Genomic DNA, 21,914 nt, shown 5'->3' with positions numbered 1-21,914 from the left:
GTAGTCCCTGATTATTCTATTAATATTATTTAATAGATATTTGTAATTTAGGTACGTATCTTCGCATCCTTTAGGTTCGAGTTTAATTTTCTCTTAGCGCCTTTAGGGTTGTATCAGGACAAGGGTCAGCTATTCCTAAGTATTTGCTGGAACGCTCTGACAATGACAATATGTCTACAATAGAATACAGTCTATTTTTCTAGCTATCTATTTCAATCAAACCCTTTTTAAAGGAAAGCTGAACGCAGATTTGCCAGCAGAAAATATGATCTTTTTTGTATAAGGCGCATCATGAAATCAGGCAATCAACTAACTTCAAACGTTTTCAAAAAAAAGTTTTCCAAACGTGGTCATTTTTTGAAGTTGCAACGATTTGCTCGTTTGAACCATCATTTCATAAAAGCATATTCACTGTGCACCTTGACTATGGCCGTACTCAATTACTCTTCGGGTTTCTGACAATCCGATTCCTGAAATACCAGTAACGTGCGATAGAGATCAAACAGATGAAGTTTTCAGTATCTACTTTTGTTTACTTATATATATATATATATAATACTTTTCTACCAATTGGTAAAAATTGCTAGAAACGGCCTTCTGCGATGAGCAGATTAATCCAGGATAGTGACATTTTAGATCATTTAAGTTCATCTAACATGTTTTTTCTCGAAACACGCCACCTAGGGCATTCTAAATGATGTGGCCTGATGGGAAGCCGTGCGTTTTCTTCCATATGCTCATGGCGACCCAAACAGCCTGTAGATCTTCCATAAGCACAAATCATGTCAACTAACGTTATGATAAGGAAGCTATTTTATATTCTTTTCTTGGCGAGTATATACATACGGGTCAACAGGTTTAACTCCCTTTTTTTCAGTAAATTGCTCAACGTCACGGCAGAGTCTCGCAAAAAACTAGGTTCCGTGTTTTTGATAACATCAGGCTAGCATAAGATTGGTGGCTAGTGCGGAAAATTTTCCGGGCTTTCGGCCCAACCCCTTCTCCGAATGGCAGCACTTCTTAACATGTCGTCATGATAAAAAATATGGCCGGAACCACCCAAATTGTCCTCTCAAACAGCTAATATATCCGTATTTTTGTCTGAGGTTTCATAGTTTTCTAGAAACAAAATAGGGAGACAGACGTTGTCCGTTACCAAACGATAGTAAAAAAAATCTATGCAAGTAATGTCAACTGGATAATTGTTGAAACTGTCTGACTCATAGGAACTAAATCGTTGATTAAATCGGTACATGCGCGATTTGGTAGTCCGACATACGATAAAAGCGATTCTTCAATTTTAGATTAAGCGCATCCCAGCCGGATATTTTCTCTCTGCTTTATCCGGGATGTTTACGCCGTAAATACGTAACGAGCAGGTGAGTACTTAACGGCACCCACAGATAGCGAATAACGTGAACGAAAATAAATACAATCGTGCGCCATAGTGCTTGCTATTGGTATTTCCTCCTCTATTTTCTTCTGGCCAAAAAGTGAACCTTGTATTAAGTCATTAGCCCGCGTCGTACGACGCCCATTAAACTAGGAGAAAATTTTGCAAGAAACGATAAAAAACTTATTTCAAAGTTCTTTTTCCATTCTCAATACAGTTCTTTTTTTTTTTTAAAGAACAAGCTTGTCCTTATAGAGTTTAGTTCAGGCAACGGTGATATATTCACATACCGTACACGTACTATTGTAACTTTCACGCAAACGTGCACGTATTATCAAGATGTACTTTTAGCAGTTTTATCTTGCGTACGAATCTACGTATTGTGTACCGCAGCTAATTATCTTGGTGTTTGCTGATTTCTAATAGGATCAATTCTCAATAATGCGGTATGATAAGAAGTATTTAGGGGAACAAAGTTAAAGCCAACGGGTCGAAAATTACAAAACATGAATGAGATAGTTCCGATATATTTCCTTTGGGAGAATTTTAACAACGTCCATTTTTCCAGACCCTCGGTGACCATTTTTGTTTCTAACCGCAGCGATTCTATATTACATAATACGAAAGGTCACAGTCAGTCGATAGCGGAGCAGAACTGAGAATCGATCTGTCGAACCAAATGATATGCTTACATAACCAACCCTATTTGCTAGGGATATCGACAGTTTTGCCCCTCGATTATTCTGCCGGGCTGTCGAAGAGATTTACGTTTACGTAAGTAACGAAAACTAGCTCATTTTATCTGAGTTTTCTAATTAGAACATTTTGAAAATATGAGCTTCACTTCTGGTCAGTTGCCCTGGCTTGAATTTCTGTCCTGCATTGCGAACACGGGGGGAAGTGACTTCCGATTGCTGTAATCACATAAAAGCAAATATAACCTCCCTATAGGGTTAAATTATCAAGTTAACTTCTCCATCGTAGAATAGGTAAAGCAATCAACTACCCCTCGGGATTTGTTGTTGTTGCGGTTAATACCGACGGTGACGCCAGCCGCCACGCCGTCTTACAAGAGATACCTACAGTGTAGCGACAGTGGCCATCGCAAGTAGCTCTTCCTTTTTGCCTGTCTCTTATCGAGTGATCGACAATCGTTCGAAATAATCATTGCGATTAACTTATAAGAACGAGCCATCGTAAATTATGTTCTTGATCATTTTATAGTTTGACCGGAAATCACTACCTAAAACCGTTCTATTTAATTTTGATTCGCCGATAACTTTCAAAAGTTTTAACTGAATTCTAGGCAGTAACGTTGACATAGCTATCCGACTATTTTGTCTAACAAGAGAGCAAAACTTCATGAAGGTCGTTCAAGTCTGAATATAAGAATGATGCAGGCCTTTCAAATTACACTTCAGCCTTCATAATACCTATAAGGGAACCATAATCACCTAAAAGGGAAGCTGGATAACTTTACTAATGTTAATAACTTATGTTAATTCAAATTGGCTTCAAAAAGCAAGCTAGTTTAACTTCGCAATAATTGTTTTTTTCATTTCAACATTGATATTAAATATATGGAAACAATATAATTTGATTTTTTGTCATTTCCATATACTTCGAGTGCTTACGAGAATGTGGTCTCCCAAGGTATATAAAGTACGTCTGTACTGTATTAGACGGGCTCGGCCAATAGGGTACGTGGTATAACACACATTGAATCTAGTTTATAAAATTAGACGAGCTTTTAATGTTTAGCAGTGTTTCCTTCGGTCAACGCATGGGACTGTTTCTGCCTCCATATGGTTATCTGATCAAAACACATTCAATATGTAGGATTTCTATATACACTGACAATCTAGGGTATATCTAGAGCGATAACCATTTAGCTATTTCTCATTTTTATTTTCTATATATGTTTAGCTATACCGATAGCTTGAAGAATACCGCTAAAACGGTCGAGTTATGCTAGTTAGAGGCTGACTCGCGATCGAGATTGCGGACTCACACGTACCTACGTCTACCTGCCTGTTCTCTACAGACGAAATTTGACCCAACGCTGTATTCTTCAGGCGCTTCAAAGTGAGCAATATATCTAGCACGTTTCATTTTTTTAGAAAATCAAAAATTGGATATTACAAAACGTGCGTCCTGTTTCGTATTAAGAGCGAAAACAGGTGCGGCCATAAGCCATGCCACTGCTTCAAAATGCACTTGGGTACTAGGCTATGAATCAATGTTGAAATAGCCATTATTTGGCGACGGACGAGGGGGTTCTAAGGACCACTCTCGTTCTGGACCACCTATCACAAGGGAATGAATGACGGCGTGGTAAAAGCAAAATAGTTCAAGCTGAACTATCTTCGAACTACTTCCAGGAAGCTCGCAGAAGAGTTAGATACCGAACATGAGGTGTTCGGCTCATTTTGGCAAATCATTCGAAGCCTACGGCGAAGATTGCATTGACAAACCTCTATTTTGAACCAATAACTATCAGGGCTAAAATCATATATTCCATAAAGGTGATTTATTAGATTGATGTAAAACATTATTTACGCTTACGTGTCCTCAATCCGATAAGGGTTACGTTGTGTCTGAATAAGCGCAATTGAGTAAATCAAACATTGGAAAAAAGAATGTGATCTTCATGACGGCTTCGTCGTCTATTGGTACAGCTGACGTTGTTTTTTTATCAACAATGAACACAGAGAAACAACAGGATCGATAAGAATGTGGAAAGTTAAATAACAGACAACTGTGCAAAAACTCCTTTACAAAAAACTGAATTACCCATATTTATATTGCTCCATATTTTCTACCATTGCCATCTCTTATGTTCAGTCTTTGTCAAGCTGACCCTCGTACTGTTCTCAGTTCAGTAAATCCTTGCTTAATGTAATTGCTCAGGTGTAAATGATCAGCAGTAGTGCTTTGCATAAAAGGTTAGCCTGTAAAGAGCATAATTGCATTTCTTGTCGATTTTAAGTTACGCATATCTTTTAAGTTTTCTTGAAATTTTCGAGGATCAAATAAAGTGTATCTAGAAAGTTGCCAAAAACTGGGTAATACGAAAATAAATCTAAGCAAGGATATGTCCTTCGGCCCAAATAATTTACATCGTTTCAATTTCAGAGAATATATATATATCTTAATCCTGTTGGTGCTCTCAATAATCTGATAACGTGTCTCAAAAAATTAATAAACCTTTGAAAAGACAGCAAACATAACAAGTTTAGGGCTATACGTGCAAGTAGGTTTAACTCTATCTTTAATAACATCCTGCCGTCGCAGGAACTTCGAGAGCAAGGTATGCCAAAGGCTCAAAGACGCACTCCAGATTTGCTAGAATTGACTCTTTGCATGAAAAGTCGATTTTATCGAAAGTGAAGTTAGGCCCTTTTGCAGAGAGGCCCTCCAAATGTTACCTTAAAGTTTGTGATGCATTTCAAGTTGATTAACGTATCACTGCTTGAAAAACTGCCTCGTTCAACTAATTCGTGTTAAATAAGATACAGTTTTGTTAAGAAGCACACAACTGGTAATTAACTCAACAATAGCATTATAAAAAAAAAAAAAAAAAAAAAAAGTTGTGTGCAACCTTCGTGAACAATTTGCTTCTAGGAACAAATGATGCGCTCCGAAATGCCATAAAAATGAATACGTGTTAGTTCCCATCGCTCACTAGCAATCACATCGTCCACCGTTACTTCATATCCTCCGGCCGCGGATATATACTTCAGCTGTATACTGAAATCAGTTGAGATTTAGTCATTTTGAATCAACATGGCTCATCCACATGGTAAGAGTTGACAACGGAAACGAGTCCTTCCGCAACTGCCTTACGCCGATCTCCTGACTTTTACAGTAGCGAAACATGAACTACACTTCGGGGACCCAGAATACCTTGCTATCTGTGTCTGAAGCTCCATATAATCCAATGATAACTCTAAATTATGTATCTACGTATCCAGTAGTCATTGTTTTCTTTAGCCTCGTACAAAACATAAAAAAGCAACGTACTTTATTGTGTAATGATATTTATACATCATTGCCCAACCTGGTATTTATATTGCGTTTTGTTTATAATGCAAAGTACGCAGGATAAAAACATGGTTGTATTTTCCGGGAAGACGTTAATAAAATCGTAACTCCTTAATTCGTCTAACATAGAACATTGTGGATTTAAATTTACCCTCTGAGGTAATATAGGTAATTAGCAAAAGTATACTCGTCAATTTAGCTCACAAGAGCAATCTGCTAGTATACTGCGTAGAATGCTTTCGTCTGGTGGTAGACCTCCCGCTGATTTTCTTAAGGAATACATTTGCAATGCAACCTAGCGGTCAAGTTACAACTATATTTTTTGTTGTTAACTTACATGTTTTCAATTTAAAGTGTTAATAGTCTATCTGTAACTGATACAAACGAATGCGATTACATTTCTTAGGAACTTCGCAATGGTACGAAAGCTTCTGTGAAAGTAAAGGATGTCTAATAGCCACGGGAATGGATTTGTTTCAGTAAAAGACAGCAGTCCATCGATGTGCTCAACATGCAACGAATAAGGAAGTTCAGACATACTTACTTTAGTACTGCTATTGAAACATCAATGCTGTAGAAACACTTGCGACATCGAAATTGAACGTGCTGAAGGCAAAACTATTTGTGCATACAAGGCCATTGTTATTTTAAACTCGGAGAATTGTGGGCGTTGCTGGTTAGTCCATTACAAAGGACCTATTTGCATCTGGTGAAATTAATTAATATCGCTTTGGGGGCAATGTCAAAGATCATGGAGTTTGTTTGTTCTGGCTAAAGCTGAACCAGACAGCGAGCTAATTGTCCAAATCAACTCCCCAATATCTCGCCGTCGTGAAATGTGGGAAGCCAACCCGTGACCCAGCAGAGAAGTTGCACTTGCTTAACTTTCGTTGGGACGTGTTTATCGTCCTAAAGAAATAGCTGGCATTGATTGTGAATATGGATTCATTTCTTGCCGATGTTAACCCAGCACTGATGCGTTTGGTTTTGGGAATCGCCTAACTGTTCCAGGGAGAGATTCAATACGTCATATCTTTACGGCGTGCATTAACACACATCGCCTTGCGTATAGCATATATAAACTCACACAGTTTCCATTGGCCACTGTATCCGTCGTTTCCATAGCCCGGGACGTTCCGAGACTTAAAAATGTTGCATTATAATACCTTGACCTGTTAATATTTAAAGTACGAGCGTACATAAAGCTTTGTCGTAGTCTATTGTGGAATAAAAAAGAGAACGGCCAATAGAACATTTTGATCCTAGTCTCCAATGAACTCGGTCGTAACCGGCAAATCGTTATACGCGGTGCGCCAATGGATATGACCCAGTTGAAAGCGTTCGCTCTGTGTGGTACACACTTACCAGGCTTACGGGAGCCTTTTGTGTTGAGTTTAAATATCCGAGCTAAAATAAAATCAAATTCTGTCGTCCATAAAAAGCTCATCGTGGTAAAACACATCCAGAATCAATATGTTCATTTATTCGCTTGGTACACCGAGGGTTCTGTTGGTGTCTACGTGATTAGAAACGGTACACGTTGGCAAAGGATAGGCAATTTGAACGGTAAGATTAAGTAGCTCAATGTGCTTTTTTACGCAACGACGTGCGTGGAAGAAATCGCTTTATCTTTTGCTGAAATGCCTATTTGTGGAAGGACCCCCCCCCCCCCCAAAACGAATCGTAAATAATAACACAGGACAATGGGCTTTAGATGAAAACCTTCCGGAAGGGCGCGTTAGGAGTACGTTCCATCTTGGCGTTGGACATCACACGATGAGGAACGACTCGACTTGCTATTCGTACGCTAGCAACCATAGCATTCCCTTTCGCTGCTAGGGCTTACGAGTTTGCATGCAAGCACGTAACAGGCAACAGCTATTTAGAAGTTATGTAGCAAAAAATCTGCATCAATTCAGAAACAATATCTGGTAAAGTTTTCATTGATCTGTAGCGGCCAGTTTTACACTGTGCAGATGTTTCGAATGGATAAGGCCCACATTGTGAGAATAGATCCCGCAAACGTTGGACCACGATGTCTGGCCTTAAATTCAGCGTCGACAGCTCTTGGACGAACGACCACTTCACAGATTGAGAAAAATAGTAAAATATTGTACAATAGAAGTATAGACATGTAAGTAAAATATCAAAATTCATACGATAGCACCATCCAAAAAATAATCTATTTTACTTATGATCGTCATCTGCATTAGGTCAAAGGCACAAACTTCCGACGCCGCTTGCCCCATCATAAGTTTAATATAATTGCGAGGCACATGGCCTCAAGCACAGAAAGTGATTCACGACGATCACACTCTACGTAAACATTATTTCTTATCAACGCAACGAATGAAACGACTAAATCCTTCGCTGAACAGACCACTGGTTCAAATGCCGCAATGCGTGCCGAAGTGCATGCGTGCTTCATATGATGTCCACAAAGTGTATCTTTAATAGTAAACCTCAAAAACTTGAACTGAAAATTTATTCTCGATGTGTTTAATATGGCAGCAGTATAGGATATCTCCGTCTGCTGTCAATGATTCCTGCGAAACATACCTCGGTAAACATACGGCCAAGCTTCAAACATAAACCTTTATCGCTTGTTGATAGGGAACAATGTTAACTAACACAAAAGGTGCTACCAAATATAAACGTAACATCGTTTATTACTGATAAACAATATTATGATGCTAAAAACAAAATCCTACCCCTGATTACAACTCTTCAAAATAGAGCTCTTACTAACTGTGCGTTTAAGGATTCTAAAATCTTTCCTCAGGGGGTATTTATAAAAAAATTTTACCTATCCTAGTCGGCAATAGTTTTTCTGAAAATGGCAACTTCCCGAAAGCCGAGTTCTATGAACTCGGCTTCAGACTAAAGGCATTTCAATTTGCGTTTCAAAATAAGCTAGAAACATTCTATCTACTCTGAAAGCTTGAAGCGCCTTTTCCTCAGGTGAATAAAACGACTTCAGTCTATTCTATTATTTAGCTGATCAAATTACGTTGCCGGCGATTGGGTGCCCTTTGTTGACTGTGTTGTTATCGCTCTGGACTCACGAAATCCCAGAGACTGGTTTGCTCGAGCTTCTATTATGACCTCTACAATGTGGAACGCAAGTAAAGAGTGACTTTTCGAACCAGTGTTTCATAACCAGCCCCTCTACCCCTGTGGTCGGACTTATAGAAACACACATAGTATTGTAAATTTTCGCCCATGTACCTTTCAGGGGCGAAACGAGTTAATTAATCGTAAGCGAATTAGAAAACTCAAAGCCAACAATTTTCGTAATCGGGTTCTCATTTACCGTTCATCGGGTCTCTCTCGCTATTATTAAATATATATATATATATATATAGATAGAGCGATGTAAATAACACAAAACAACCGCCCTAATATATTCCGGCTGACCGAGTTCTTTACATTATCTACTATTACAATTTTATTTGCTACTTGAATTTTTTTATTTATTAGTACAGAAAAGCGGTTTGAAGGCTAGAATCATTATCCTAAGTGAACACTATACGAGCTGACGTCTTCAGCGGGCCAGAGGGAGGTAATGGGGAAATGATTCAACTGGTTAGAAACAGTAATGGGCAGGGTGGGGAAGTAACAAAAGGAAAAATATATGAGGTAAAAGGAAATCGCATAATGGAAAAGTATAAAAAAAGAAGTAGTTTGGATCCGAGCACCAAGTAATGATAAAAGTTTCCTGAGACAAGAAAGGGGAGTAGTTGCAAACAAAGGTTGATATTTACAAAATGTAGCAAAGTCGTGTGTCTATCTATGGTTGTACATGGTACGGGGACATTACGAATTTCAACGTTCACATCTATTTTTAGGGATAGAAAAAAAATATGAAATCCAAAGAAAAGAGCGAGAAAGTATAATAGCGGTTTTAAAGTGTACCGAGTAATGCAAATAAATATTTATTAATTAGTACCTCGTTTTTGACCCAAATCATTTTGTTCTCTATGGAAAGTTGACCTGAGGTCTATTCTACTAAATAGATGTTCATATTTTAAAGAACAAACGCTTTCATATTTCTCTAAAAGTGATTGTTTTCTATTATCTTATTTAAGCATAATTATTATAATTCTTTTATTTTACCATAATTTTCTCCAAATGCATCCCTCGTTCAGTTCTCACGCATACCACATTGAATAGGTGAGTAATAACTTCTATTCCTATTGAAAATCAAGGCCAAAAAATCTCGCAAATATCCTTATTTAAAAGAAAAAAGTATGTTTATCAAAATGCGTTTTTTGGCTATAAATCATATGCCAAAGCGACATGCTGTAGAGAGGTCCATGAAATAACTTGAAAAAAAAAATGTATATTATATGAATTATGAGAATGTGCGAGATATATATACATACATATTATTATTACTACAAGAATATGCGAGAAGATACTTTTGGGAACTTCACCATTTTTTTTTCGGAAATCCATGAGGAGCACAATGTAGTATGAGCCTTTGTGTGCGTCTGAATAATGATAGAAGAATGAAAGATCGATTAAAAAGTAGGAACTTACTAAAAATATGACGTCAAGTAAACAGGATAGTTATAGCATTTTTTTTGATAGTTTAATTAACGCCGTCAAAATAGCACAATGAAATTGCATAAGTGATACTGATTAATTAGAAAGTAAATATTTGAATCGTCAAAAAGGGTGCTTATCTGTGCCGTTTTGACTAGATAATCGTAGGTGGGAATCACTGGAAAATCAATTGCATTTCTAGTACAGTGAATCGCTGACAAGGGCTTGTCTTAGGATTTGGCGACCCTAAATTGCGCGTCCAAAAGGGGCCTGCGAAAATAGAAAATGACCAACACCGTCTGGTCAATCAACTTCCATCACAGTGTAACCGTTTAGACGGCAAGTTACTTGCTAGCCCGTAAAGCCATTAGTACAGAAACCGCTCAAAGATTAAGATTAAGTAATTGTCGAAGTCTATATCATAAGGACACCAAGAAGCGATGGCTCCTTGAAATAGGATAAAGTGTCCTACAAACAGAGCGAGCCTACTAGACATTATCTCCAGAATTTTTCCTGGAAATTTGCATCTTTCGGATTCTTGCACGACAAGTCGTACAGTCGCATCGTAGTTTCATCGGGCTGTCTTTTCTACCCTGATTGCTGCAAAACTTATTTTCCTCTTCGGCCAGATCTGGCCTCGTATTGGTAGGAAACAAAGTGCGTTTTTGTTTTTTTCCACTTGATCAGATTTTGTTCCACAGTGAATTAGCTTGAGTATATATATATATATATATATATATATCCTAAAATGTAACACCTTTTTCTGTTTGGAAGCGAATCGGAAGTGGTTGTGTTATTGCGTTTCGATGTTTCCCTATACAACTTCTTGGTCGTATTGTACTAGAATTGTTTTTATCGGCACAGCGATCCTCGTCGGTTCTGGCAATTGTCTATTTATTGCGCGCTGCTAATTTTTCAGTTGAATTACGGAAGACTTTTGAAACATACAGCATGTTTGTACCATGTAATTGCTATAAAAACGAGCTTTTTCATTTAGCAAAATGCTGTTTAATTTCATTAAGGAAAATCGTACTGCCTGAGCAAGGAGTTTTTTACGAAGCACAATCCAGCGAGTTGTCGTATTCGATCGAGCAGTTGTCCAAAAGTGCTCTTTAAGGGGACCCTTTCGACCTAGTGATTTAAAAAAGTTGCAGTAAGCTCGTCGTAATCGACGGACGAGCACGCAAATATGGTTCTAAACCGATTCTCATGGCCGAGCACCGTGTACAGCAGCTCGATATCTGAACTCAGTAAAAACGGCAGAAGAACGTCATCCGCTAGACGATATCACTGGCCGTAGTCCCATATCGTGTGTAAGTGCTCAAACCGTTCGTTTGGGCGGAGTCTAAATATATGAATATCTATGCAACTCTTCGCAAATAGGGAGCTCCACGCCGAACTAGACCATGTCCAGCAGACCAGTTTGCTTCCTTTCTCTCTCTCCCTTCCTATCTCTCTCTGTCGCTCGCTGACAGCAGCGTCACGGGCGACGCCTGAAAGAATGCTTCTTTATTATCCTCTCTTCATGTTACGCCCGGGCTGTTACTTCATAAAAATATTTATATAAGAGCAAGACTAATAATAATGTTAATAATTCATCAACAACGTACATTGAGAACAAAAGGGTCGTTGGTACGTGAGGGTTCGAAGGAACAGGCATCCCTCATTAAAAGTTCATGTTCTCTTCTCGTGTGAGCGTTTTTTGCTCAGTCGCTAGCTAGGTAAGTGCATCGATGTCGCATCTCCGACTTTTACATTTGCTAGTCGACAACGAAGGACATGCTGTTGATACACAACAATAGCAGCGCAATCTAGTGAAGGAAATAAGAACATTTACTTTCATTAGCAAGAAAAATAACGGAACAAATCGAGGAGGAATGAGGGCATCTGCCAAGAATCGAATGATAAACATTGCCCATTGCACTCAAATAACTATACAATATGTAGAATACGCCAGAATATACAATATATGTAGACTTCGGTAAGTTCTATTATTTTTAATGATTAGTCTTGGTTGATGGTAAAGCCGTATGCGAGGTAACCATATATAGGCAAAAAACACTAACGGGAAGTCGTGAAAGAATTAGAGTTTGGCTTTTGTTGAGACTTTTCATTCGGATCTCCACTATCGTTTAAGCAATAGATGTGGTTTACGCGTCATCTGGTAAAACATACTTGTTGTGTTCGGGTTGATAGGTTATACGAAGACTTCGATCCCACCGCGAAATTCGATAAAAAAATATCGTATAACAAATTCAGTTATTCTAATCGCAAGACAATATTTTTTGAAAATGTTATATTCAACGCGTTATTTTCGCTGATCCTTTTTCCTGTTTTTTTTCTTCATTGAGATATGTTGTTTTCCCGAGGTAAGTTCTTAGCTGATGTGTTTCATGTTCTAACCAATTTCAGTTTGCTATCTCATGTCCTCATATAGTTTTTTCTCCACTCTATCGAAGATCGCAATTTTTGTATGTTAAAAATCGACCTATCCGTTTTAATTAGAGAGTTCGAGGAAGCTTTTAGAAGAAGGCCATGATAGTAGGCTTGCAGAACAAAAAAAATATTTGGCAGTCACACAACAAGATAATCCGGAATATCGTGTGCAAATGTGTGATTTACTTACGAAAAAAAGGACACGAAAATAGTTGACAGGAAAACATTTTTCAGACAAGAACCTCGTTATCCAATTAAATGAAGCTTTCCTATATTCGTAGTTGCTAACCAACCGTTTTAACTATACACTCATTTTGACGAGGCCTGCCTTCTCTATTTACACATGTGGGTAAACGAACTCTTGCGAACAGGCGTCCTCTCAGAAACCCAACTAGGCTTACATCTCGCCATACAGCGAAGCGTCCAACATCAGTGTGTTCGTTAGCAGCTTCAGCGTATTCATGGAGCAGCTCCGATATCATTTAAATTCAACAGGACACAAGGTCGCATGCGTAAACGGTATGGTGGAAGTGAGGAATTCACGCTGATTTAGCTGCTAATAGTTCTTCAACTAACGACTTCCCTTAACAAGACTCTCGCACGAGCACTTTACATTCGACCAGCAGCTAAAAGCCTCAGGACAGTACGCTCATCGTATAGAAATGCTCCTTGCTATATGTAGTAGACCCGAAACGCTTCCATACTGACCCCTGCACTCAGCTATTCATTGAGTCAGCGAATTTTCCGTTAGTTATTCAATCAGACCATCATTAAAGAATTCAGCGTGAATCAGAATTTAAACGTCATATATCGAAACACCTGCTCATAGCACGACATATAAAAGCTGGGCTTATTGCCATTACAGAGCTCGAAATCGTACACAGATAGAATTCAATGGCAAACCAATTCGCATCTAGCAGTATGCTTTAGCAGAAAATACAAGTAAGAAAGAGGAATTAGGTTATACTGCCATGCCTCTTTCCTTTTCTAACAAAACTCTATCTTCGAGGAACAGGCTACAGTTTACCTATCGATGCCTTCGAGTGCGCGTAAACCCCTAACGGTAAGTCCAATTTGAGAGAAGTACTCCATTTTCATTTGGAGCAATTGAAACAGAACTCTTCCTACTTAGCTAAGATTTGCGCTTAATGGCCGTATCTAGCGTTTGGCCTATAAAAACTACATGGTCGACTTTGGGACTGTCGTGGTCAGAAGTGTTCGAGATTGTTTCATCAGACGTTCTCACTCTGCTGTTACGGGAACACAGAACAGGGGACGAATCAGGGAAGGCTTCGATAGCGGGAAGTATTGAGGGGTCAAGAAGGCCGTTGCTAAACCCCAATGAGAAAACGATTGTTTAGATGCTACCACTTGGCCAACACACCCACACTGTGAGTGGCCTGCCGTCGATTTAAATGGCGCAAGGGGACAGTAGGCCAAGAGAAAATGGAGCTTACAAATCGAAATATATGACATCGATTAGCGCGGTGATCTTGCGGAATAGGTGTTATCAGAGATCCAATACAAAAGGTGGAAATAGCTTGTTTAGCTATTCGTTTGGCCGTTAGAGAAAGATCTGGGGATTAATATAAAGGACAATCAGTCAGCAGGGTGTCGAAAAGTAATATTAACTATGCTTTATGTGTCGCCTTTGAGATTTTAGATATCATTATATAGCGTACTGTTTTAAACGATTTTTGGTAACAAAAATGTTGCATTTATGGCGGAGTTAGGTGCCGCAGGTTTCAATAAGAAACAAACGTTCAGTCTCGAGACTCCGAGATCGTACCATAGTATTCATTATCAATCGTTCGTCGAAAAAAGTGTGACGCTAATTTTAATTTGTAGTAAAATGACGAATGCGCATTCTATTGAATGTAACGTGTTGGAAGAACAATGTGAATGAAAGACATTTATATGGTAATACTACATAAAAAATAATTGCAAGGGCTCGCAATTAATTTAATTGCTGGAAAAAGCATTGGATTTATCGATGAGCACGGAATCAGTAGCGCACCAAAGCTGTTAATTGTAGCGCTAGTAAACGTAATTCTATAGCTAATAGGTCGAACCAAACCTATCGCTCAGATCCGATACTTTCGGGATTGAATTCAGATATTCGGATACATTTGTCTGGTGACTGTATCTCTTTAGCTGCACGCTAGAATAGAATATTTCTAAAAGTTTGTCTGTATCTATCTAGATCGTATCTGCGCATGACAGCTCATGGCATTTGTGAGCGATATACGCATATTTCAATCTACAGGACCCCCCTAGCCCGTTTTTTTGCAGCTATGTGTTAAGAGCGGATAATAGAGAGCAAGGCACGCGCAGGGCCACACTGCTCAAAAGGTGGCTAAGAAATCGATGATAACGTCTCGACGATCGATGTAAATTTTCATTCGAAGCCAGCTGCCATTGTTACCACATCCACCTTCGTTCGGGACCTAATTTATCGTTAATGCTGTTTGAATCGTGGATTAACCTAGTCTTTTACTAATTTCAGCCATCAGTTCGCTGTACACGACACGAAATGACTAACGTTACGCCCGCGAAAATTCAAATGACTCTGACACATTGTACGAGTGATATAGGTAACTGCTGGTGGTGTAGTTAAAACTATGACGTTGTCTTTTGGTCGACCCTACGAAGTGCTCGTGTATTCGTTGCTTGAATCTGTCGAAAGCGTTTGAGCATGATGACGCTGCACTAAGTGAATGGTGAACGATTAAAAACAAATTATAGAATAAAAAATTATCTTTAATAATACTTTTTGTCCGTACTGATGAAACAAGATGCGGCTATAGGCTTTTTCTATATCTTACCTGTGCTCATATAGAACTTCACACTGAAAACACTACGAAGTCAAAACGCTGAACGAAACATGGAAGGAGTAGTGGAAATATAAGTGTGTAAAATGCTTATTTAAGACCTATCGATTTTGTTTAACTTCGGTTTAGAGTTTATGAATAATTTTCTTATAACGTCCTTATGAATTTTCTTTTTCCTCAAATTAAATGTTTTCACTTATTAATTATCAAGTAAACGATAAAAATAGCAATAATATTCAATTTACAATGCTTGTGCTCAATGTTTCTTTGTCTAATCCGAGGCGTTTTCCAAAAAAAAAAAAATGTCATTGCAAAAAAACAAGCTTCAACAAAGCGAAAAAATCTGCATTTTATCATTTAAAGAGTGCTTTTCTTCTTGTGTTTATTTGAAAAGCGTTTTTACACAATACATTTCACATAATGAGTAACTACCCGGAGATATACGAATAGAATAATGATACACATATGTCTACGAAATCGTAATTGATGCGTTTTAGATGCCTTAGGACAATGATAAAATGTATAGTTTTACCTGTAGAAGAATATAGAAGAATACGTACCTGTTTATGATAGGACGCGTGTGCCTTCGAGGGTCATCTGAGAACGTCTGTTTCTTTCGTTCGTTTTAACTAGCAGGGCAAATCACCGCTTTTGTTCCAGCTGATGTTGACATTGTATTTGGTATTCATCGCGGTGAACGTACGACAGCCAGAATACCCATCAAATTCGGGACGTGGGCCTGAAAGTTCTTCATCGGTTGTGGAATGGTGGGCGAGATGCGCAGATGGCAGTTCTTGCTGACAGGTGCGGGTTTCGAACGTCATCGTTCGTCGAAGGCGGCGGAACACGCGGTGGCAGCAAGGATCGTGGCGGCAGATGGTGAAGCTGCCAGCTAGACGCCCAGCCCGGGCAAGACCCTGTCTTAGGAAGACGACAAGGCAAGAAGAGCAAGGGGTAGCTCGATAGAGAAAAAGGGTTGTATTGAAGCGGAAATTTATCCCGTTTCACTGTTTCTTATGTACTGGTTAGTGCTCTAAGCTTTGCTGACGTTAGTGAATCCATTAAATGTGCGACTATGCAGCTTAAGAAGGCTGAGCAAATCTAGTCTGCAATCTTTCTCGATGTCAGTTTTGGGGCATCGCGATCTAAGGAGAACAACGAACGAATCATGCGCGTTTGTCAATCCCTGCGTTTTAGCTCACCTGCTACACCATCTGGGGCATGTAGTCGTAAGCCTTGTTAAAGACTAAATCCGACACGGATTCGCGTCTAGATTCGCGACTCGATAGCCTAAAGCGTAGCAAAGAGTAATTGTTAAAAAAAGTTTATTCGCGCCACCGTCTTTTTTACACTTGCGGACACATCTAACGCTCAATCAATGAGCAAGCACCACCATTATCTAGAGAACCATTACAAAACCGTAACTAGATGGCCACTCTGTTACTGAAGCCTCCGCGTCAACCTCACGGCTTTCTAGTGACTCAGCTTCCCGAATCAGTACATTCTGATCAACAAGGAGCCTTTTGATGTTCCATTTTGCTTTACTACCAATTTCGGTTTCATCATGATGCAGTAACACGGTAGCGTTCGAATCATACATGTGGTAGCTGATCCAGCCATTTTGAGCCCGCATATTTCTTCGAAGTCTTCCTCCCAAAGCCGCCAAGCTACGTTCAGAGCCTTTATGTAAAAACAGAACCGGTTGAAGTCGAACGCTCATGGCCTGCTTGGAGAGTCTATTTACGCTCTACTGACCGTTAAATTGAAACGAAAAACTCCGCTTCAGCTTTGGAAATGTTTAAATGTACGTTCGATATCTTGTATCTGTTCGTAGGACAAATGCACAGGTACGCTGCAAGACAGGTGAATAGTTCGGATTTGAGGTTTCGCTACTTCTAGTCAAGCAGAAGGGGAACGTTAGTGCCTCATTTTACTCAGTTTGAAAACAATTGGTTCTCGTTGAAAAACGGAATGAGTTCGAAAACACGTGAGTGAAAAACTGTCGAAGTAACAGTGTGCAGGGCGATCGATCGATCACATCCAATTTAGCTGTACTACACCTACATAACCATGATACGTAGACGGAATGTTCATAATTTGGGTGCTTGGAAATGCTTTTTTTTGCTTTACTATTTTAGATTATTATAATTGTTATTATTAGTATTGCGCTATCCCTCCAGGACTTACCGGTCGTTACGGCGTATTGATTTTGATTAAGCAAATCTACATAAGTGGAGAGTAAGCGTATTTCAGGTTCAACAAATTCAGCGGAGAGTGTGGCGGAAATTAGTTTTATCCAATAGGAATTAAGTTCGCCTGCTTAACTGGCCGTTACTGTGCAATGTAGTGCAATTTAACGTCGAAGAGATTTGCTCCCGTTGGGCCTAAACATAAGTCTAACAATATGCCTATGGAACTGAACGTGTACGAGCGTTGTAGATATCAGGAGTAACGTTACCGTTCCTTGCGGTAAATGAGGCGTAATCTTTCCCTCTGAAATTCAAAACAAAGGAAACATTCTCATTTTTATAGATTTCGGTAAATAACACGTAACGTCTGCGCGGCATTAGCTAATCCATTTGCCGTTACCCTAGCTGTTCCAATCTGTCCCTGATATTCTATAGATGTAAAAATAATCAAAACGGCTTAAAATATCGTATTCATGCTTAAAACCATACTTTCGGAAAACCATTGCGTCGCAGTGAACCTATTAATAAGTTAGCAATAGTTAGTAAATAGAATTATGTATAGATATATTATACGTAATTCGAAAATGGATGGTATCGTGCCGTATGAAAACGTGGGCCGTATTTAAAATAAGAATATGTGCGGAGCTATATATGTGCGGAACTAAAAGCTTAGGTTTTCAAGTCTGATCTTAGAGAACTCGCCTAACGAGTTTTTCAGACTCTTATCATGTTCATCAATGTGCTGTTACGATGTTTTTCCAATGGTCATAAGAAGTTGTAACCTAACGGTGCTAGATTTAAAAAATATGGCCGCCGCAAGAAAGTTCTTACTCAAACTCTTGCTGAGAGGCTCTTTGAACTCTTCATTCAGTTTATTGGATACCTTGTCCCCTAATTTAAATGAGAATGATTGATGATAGTCGCATCGACACGCCGACCGTCTTTCATCAAAACAAACTTCGACTGGTCGTTATCCATCTCGGATGGCAAAAGCGAGATGATTTCTCCGGATTCCGAGATAAATGCTTTGAGTTTTACGTCTGATACTTAAGTCGTTAGGCATCGCTGCCGACAAAAGACGTCCAAAGTGACTCTGAGGTTAGCAAATCTCTAAAGGGCAACAATGTGACCACCGTCTTAAAGGCATTTGTATGTGCATATCAGACGCTGCAAAAGTTGGTCGTTACCCCTCTCCCTTGTTCTAATTGCATTAGGCGCATCAGGCCATCTAACTAGGTCGCTCAGTCCATGGTCCTCCTGTTCTGTGGTCGGACGACTTTTGTTACGCAGTGATCCGAACAAAAGCAGTAAAACGTATGCGTATAAGCAACGAAACAGTAAGTCCCACCGTAGCCGCCTAAAAGCAATAACGGGCATCGGATCTCTGATTCAGCATTGGTTGGTTGATTAGGCCAGCAAGAAAAAATTGCGTAACTCTTTCTTGTCACGAAACGAAACGCAAGTAGCTGTCGTTATTGCCGTACCGTCGTAACATGTCGTGATAGACCGAACACGCTTTGAACACACATAGCTATCAGAAAAATTTGCATTTAGTTAGCTCGTAGCTCGTATCAGTCCCTCCATTAACTTCTTTAGGCCTTGAATCAGCTTTTGATATAATACGAAACAATATGAAGATTTGTCTGAATACTTAATATTGCGCAATGGCAACTGAGACGTACGTAAGTAGTCGTCGGGACTTTTCGCGGCATTGCTTGGCTCGTGAATTTAAATATGGACAAAGTTAATGATATAAAATTTATTTGCAGTGTACCATTGATCTTATTAACTAGAAGAAAAACTAGGCTTATTTTAGTGGGCGGAACACAAGTATATCAATCGTATCTATAAAAAACATCTATGCGTATCTAGTCAAAAACAGGTATTGCCACTGAGCCTCTTAGCACATGCATGAAATTCAATGACGAATCGATTATTTTCCTCCGAACTCCCCTGAGTATCTGAAGTTGGTTAATCAGATGTAGCAGGCAAATTAGCAGACTCTTATTTCATTTACACACTTTTAGTAAGGTTTTTTAAGTTCTTAAGTTAATTAACATACATACACTGGCGCTGGCGATAGAAGAAACGCTCCGTGTCAACGCAGTCTAACTAGATTCCGTGTTCACAATTGACAATTCGTTAGCTTCATCTATATGCTCGTACGGTTGTACGGTGCTAAACGATATCTACAAAGCGCAACTTGCGGTCATACTTGCTCACCACCCCTTTTGTCATTCGATGTGGATTTACGTATGGTCTTATCTAAAGGACTAGAGCGTGCCAATATGGCCTTATTTTTCGGTCTGGAACTGATCAGCTCTGCCATTCCGGTTGAAGTAGCTAAAACCCGCTTGAATGACTATAGGTGTCATCAATCGATCGGACTAAATTGAAGACACAGTATGAAGTGTCGTCAGTTGTATTCGAAGCTATCGAAGCGTTGGCAGCTGAAGCCCAGATTGTACTCGATGGTGTCCGTAAACAGTTCAAATACATGGATCATGACCATGCGACCTAAAAGGAGGTGATTTTTAATCGAAAAGATTGTCTACAGATCATTGCGATCGCTTACATGAAAATCTTTCATATTTGAATAGAAAGGAAAACAGCGCTTGTATATACGTTATGATCGCCATTCAAATGATTAACTAACGCGTTCTGTAGGCCCTTCTTCCGTATATTTATCACTATAAACGGCTGCTTATTTTAATTTGCCTTATATATGAGCTTAAAAACGATAATTTACTTGCAAGTAGGTTCATCTTTTCTCATTATTAGCATATCGTGAACCTGAATTTCTTAAAGCTATCGAGCACGCCCTGTTCAGATGAACAACGTAAAACGTAATTATCGTGTCAATCTATTTATAGCCAAGTTAAATTATGATGACCTTCCACACGCATAGTCTTCTCTCACAATGTGACTGTGATAGATACATTGTTAGCACCCTTCGTAAGCAATACGAATCATAGCCTAAGGAACGATTAAGTTACAGGTGAAAAAATAGACATCGATTATAACCATACGTACGGCAAATGCTAAAAGTAGCTAAAACTCCTGTATAATATCCCCCCCCACCTAATTTAACCCCCAAGTAAGCCGCTGTTTATCTAACTACAGTTGACTGCAGCTGATACGTCGGCAGAATGGTTTTCATACAAGGAGAAGGCCTCGGGTCCACGATCCCAGGAATGCTGTCACGCGTTTCGGTTCTTGTATCTGTGTTTATACGTTAACGAATCCCAACTGGCCATACGCTACTTGTCCTTGAAATGGCAAGTTTTCTCTTAGCACAAGCTTCAAATCAATCGGCCCGATCTATGTAGCCACCTGGCGAAAACAGAATGTAGACGTCAGCTTTCCCCTATAGCCGTTGCCCCTGATTAAAGCCAAAAGCCATAGTTGATATCCGACTGATCGTGCCTCGATCAGATTAATCTTCGACCATTATCAAGCGAACGTGTGCGGATGACACAGAGACCCACTGCCTAACAAGCATCTGCAGCCCTCATATGTATATTGCGAATCCGGACTGGCGCAGCATTGCGTCCCGCTAAGGCTATTAGTAGGCTTGCCATTTCCACTGTTGCCATTGTTCAACATGCTTTCTAGGCATTTCAAAATCGGAATTATATTGCACTCTGCCGGCTGGACTACTGTCGACGTAAAAGAGGTTATCGTTGCAAAACGTTGTGCTACTATCTTTTCTAAGTCCACCATACGCAGAGAATGTAAAGGTCCAGAAAAAAAAAAAGCTAACTTATTAGTCGCTACACTGGTGACTGGCTTGGCAACTTTACTTCAGAGGGGCTCTGTGGTATAGGCGTCCCTCAGCCACGAAGGAACATGACCGTTCTTTTAGCACAACTATTTTCCCCGACCCCAATGGCCAACTCTAATGTGCTGTACGTTATTTGAGTTGCGGTATCTAGGTTTTCAGAGTAGCTGAACTACTTTTGCTCTCGACCTGTAAACTTGTGTACACACCACGCGTAGATTTGAGAGGACGACAAATACTGACACAACCGGAGTTCGTAAAGTCAGCTACGATATAAGACGAGATATCGCCCTAGACCATTGTCAAAAAGAGCCCCTTGGGCGTTAGGAGTGGTCTGACCCACTGACAAGCTGCTTGCCTAGATTGGCCATGACCGCGGGGCATGAGAATGGCGTGGGAGGATTGGAAAGCTTGGCAAAGCTGCATTTAACTTTTAATGAGGCACATGGCTGCTTGTGATTCTTTTTTTTTCCAGTTTGTTTACCGCCGATTTACCAACGCGACGGCGCTAGTTGACACTGCAACAAAAGTAGCCAACGTTCTAAGTTTTGGGTCATACGCTGCCCTGATGGTGCATGGCAGCGTTTCTCGAATAAGCTTGAACTGTTTGTGTATGTGTGCATGTATTTTTGTATCAAAGGGTACTTGGCAATACCGAGTCGGCGCATAATGTCATCAAAGATGCGCCTTAT

This window comes from Varroa destructor, unplaced genomic scaffold (assembly GCF_002443255.2).
Source record: "Varroa destructor unplaced genomic scaffold, Vdes_3.0 BEIS01000002.1, whole genome shotgun sequence".
Lineage (NCBI taxonomy): Eukaryota > Metazoa > Arthropoda > Arachnida > Mesostigmata > Varroidae > Varroa > Varroa destructor.
Note: the sequence above shows the minus strand (reverse complement) of the source record.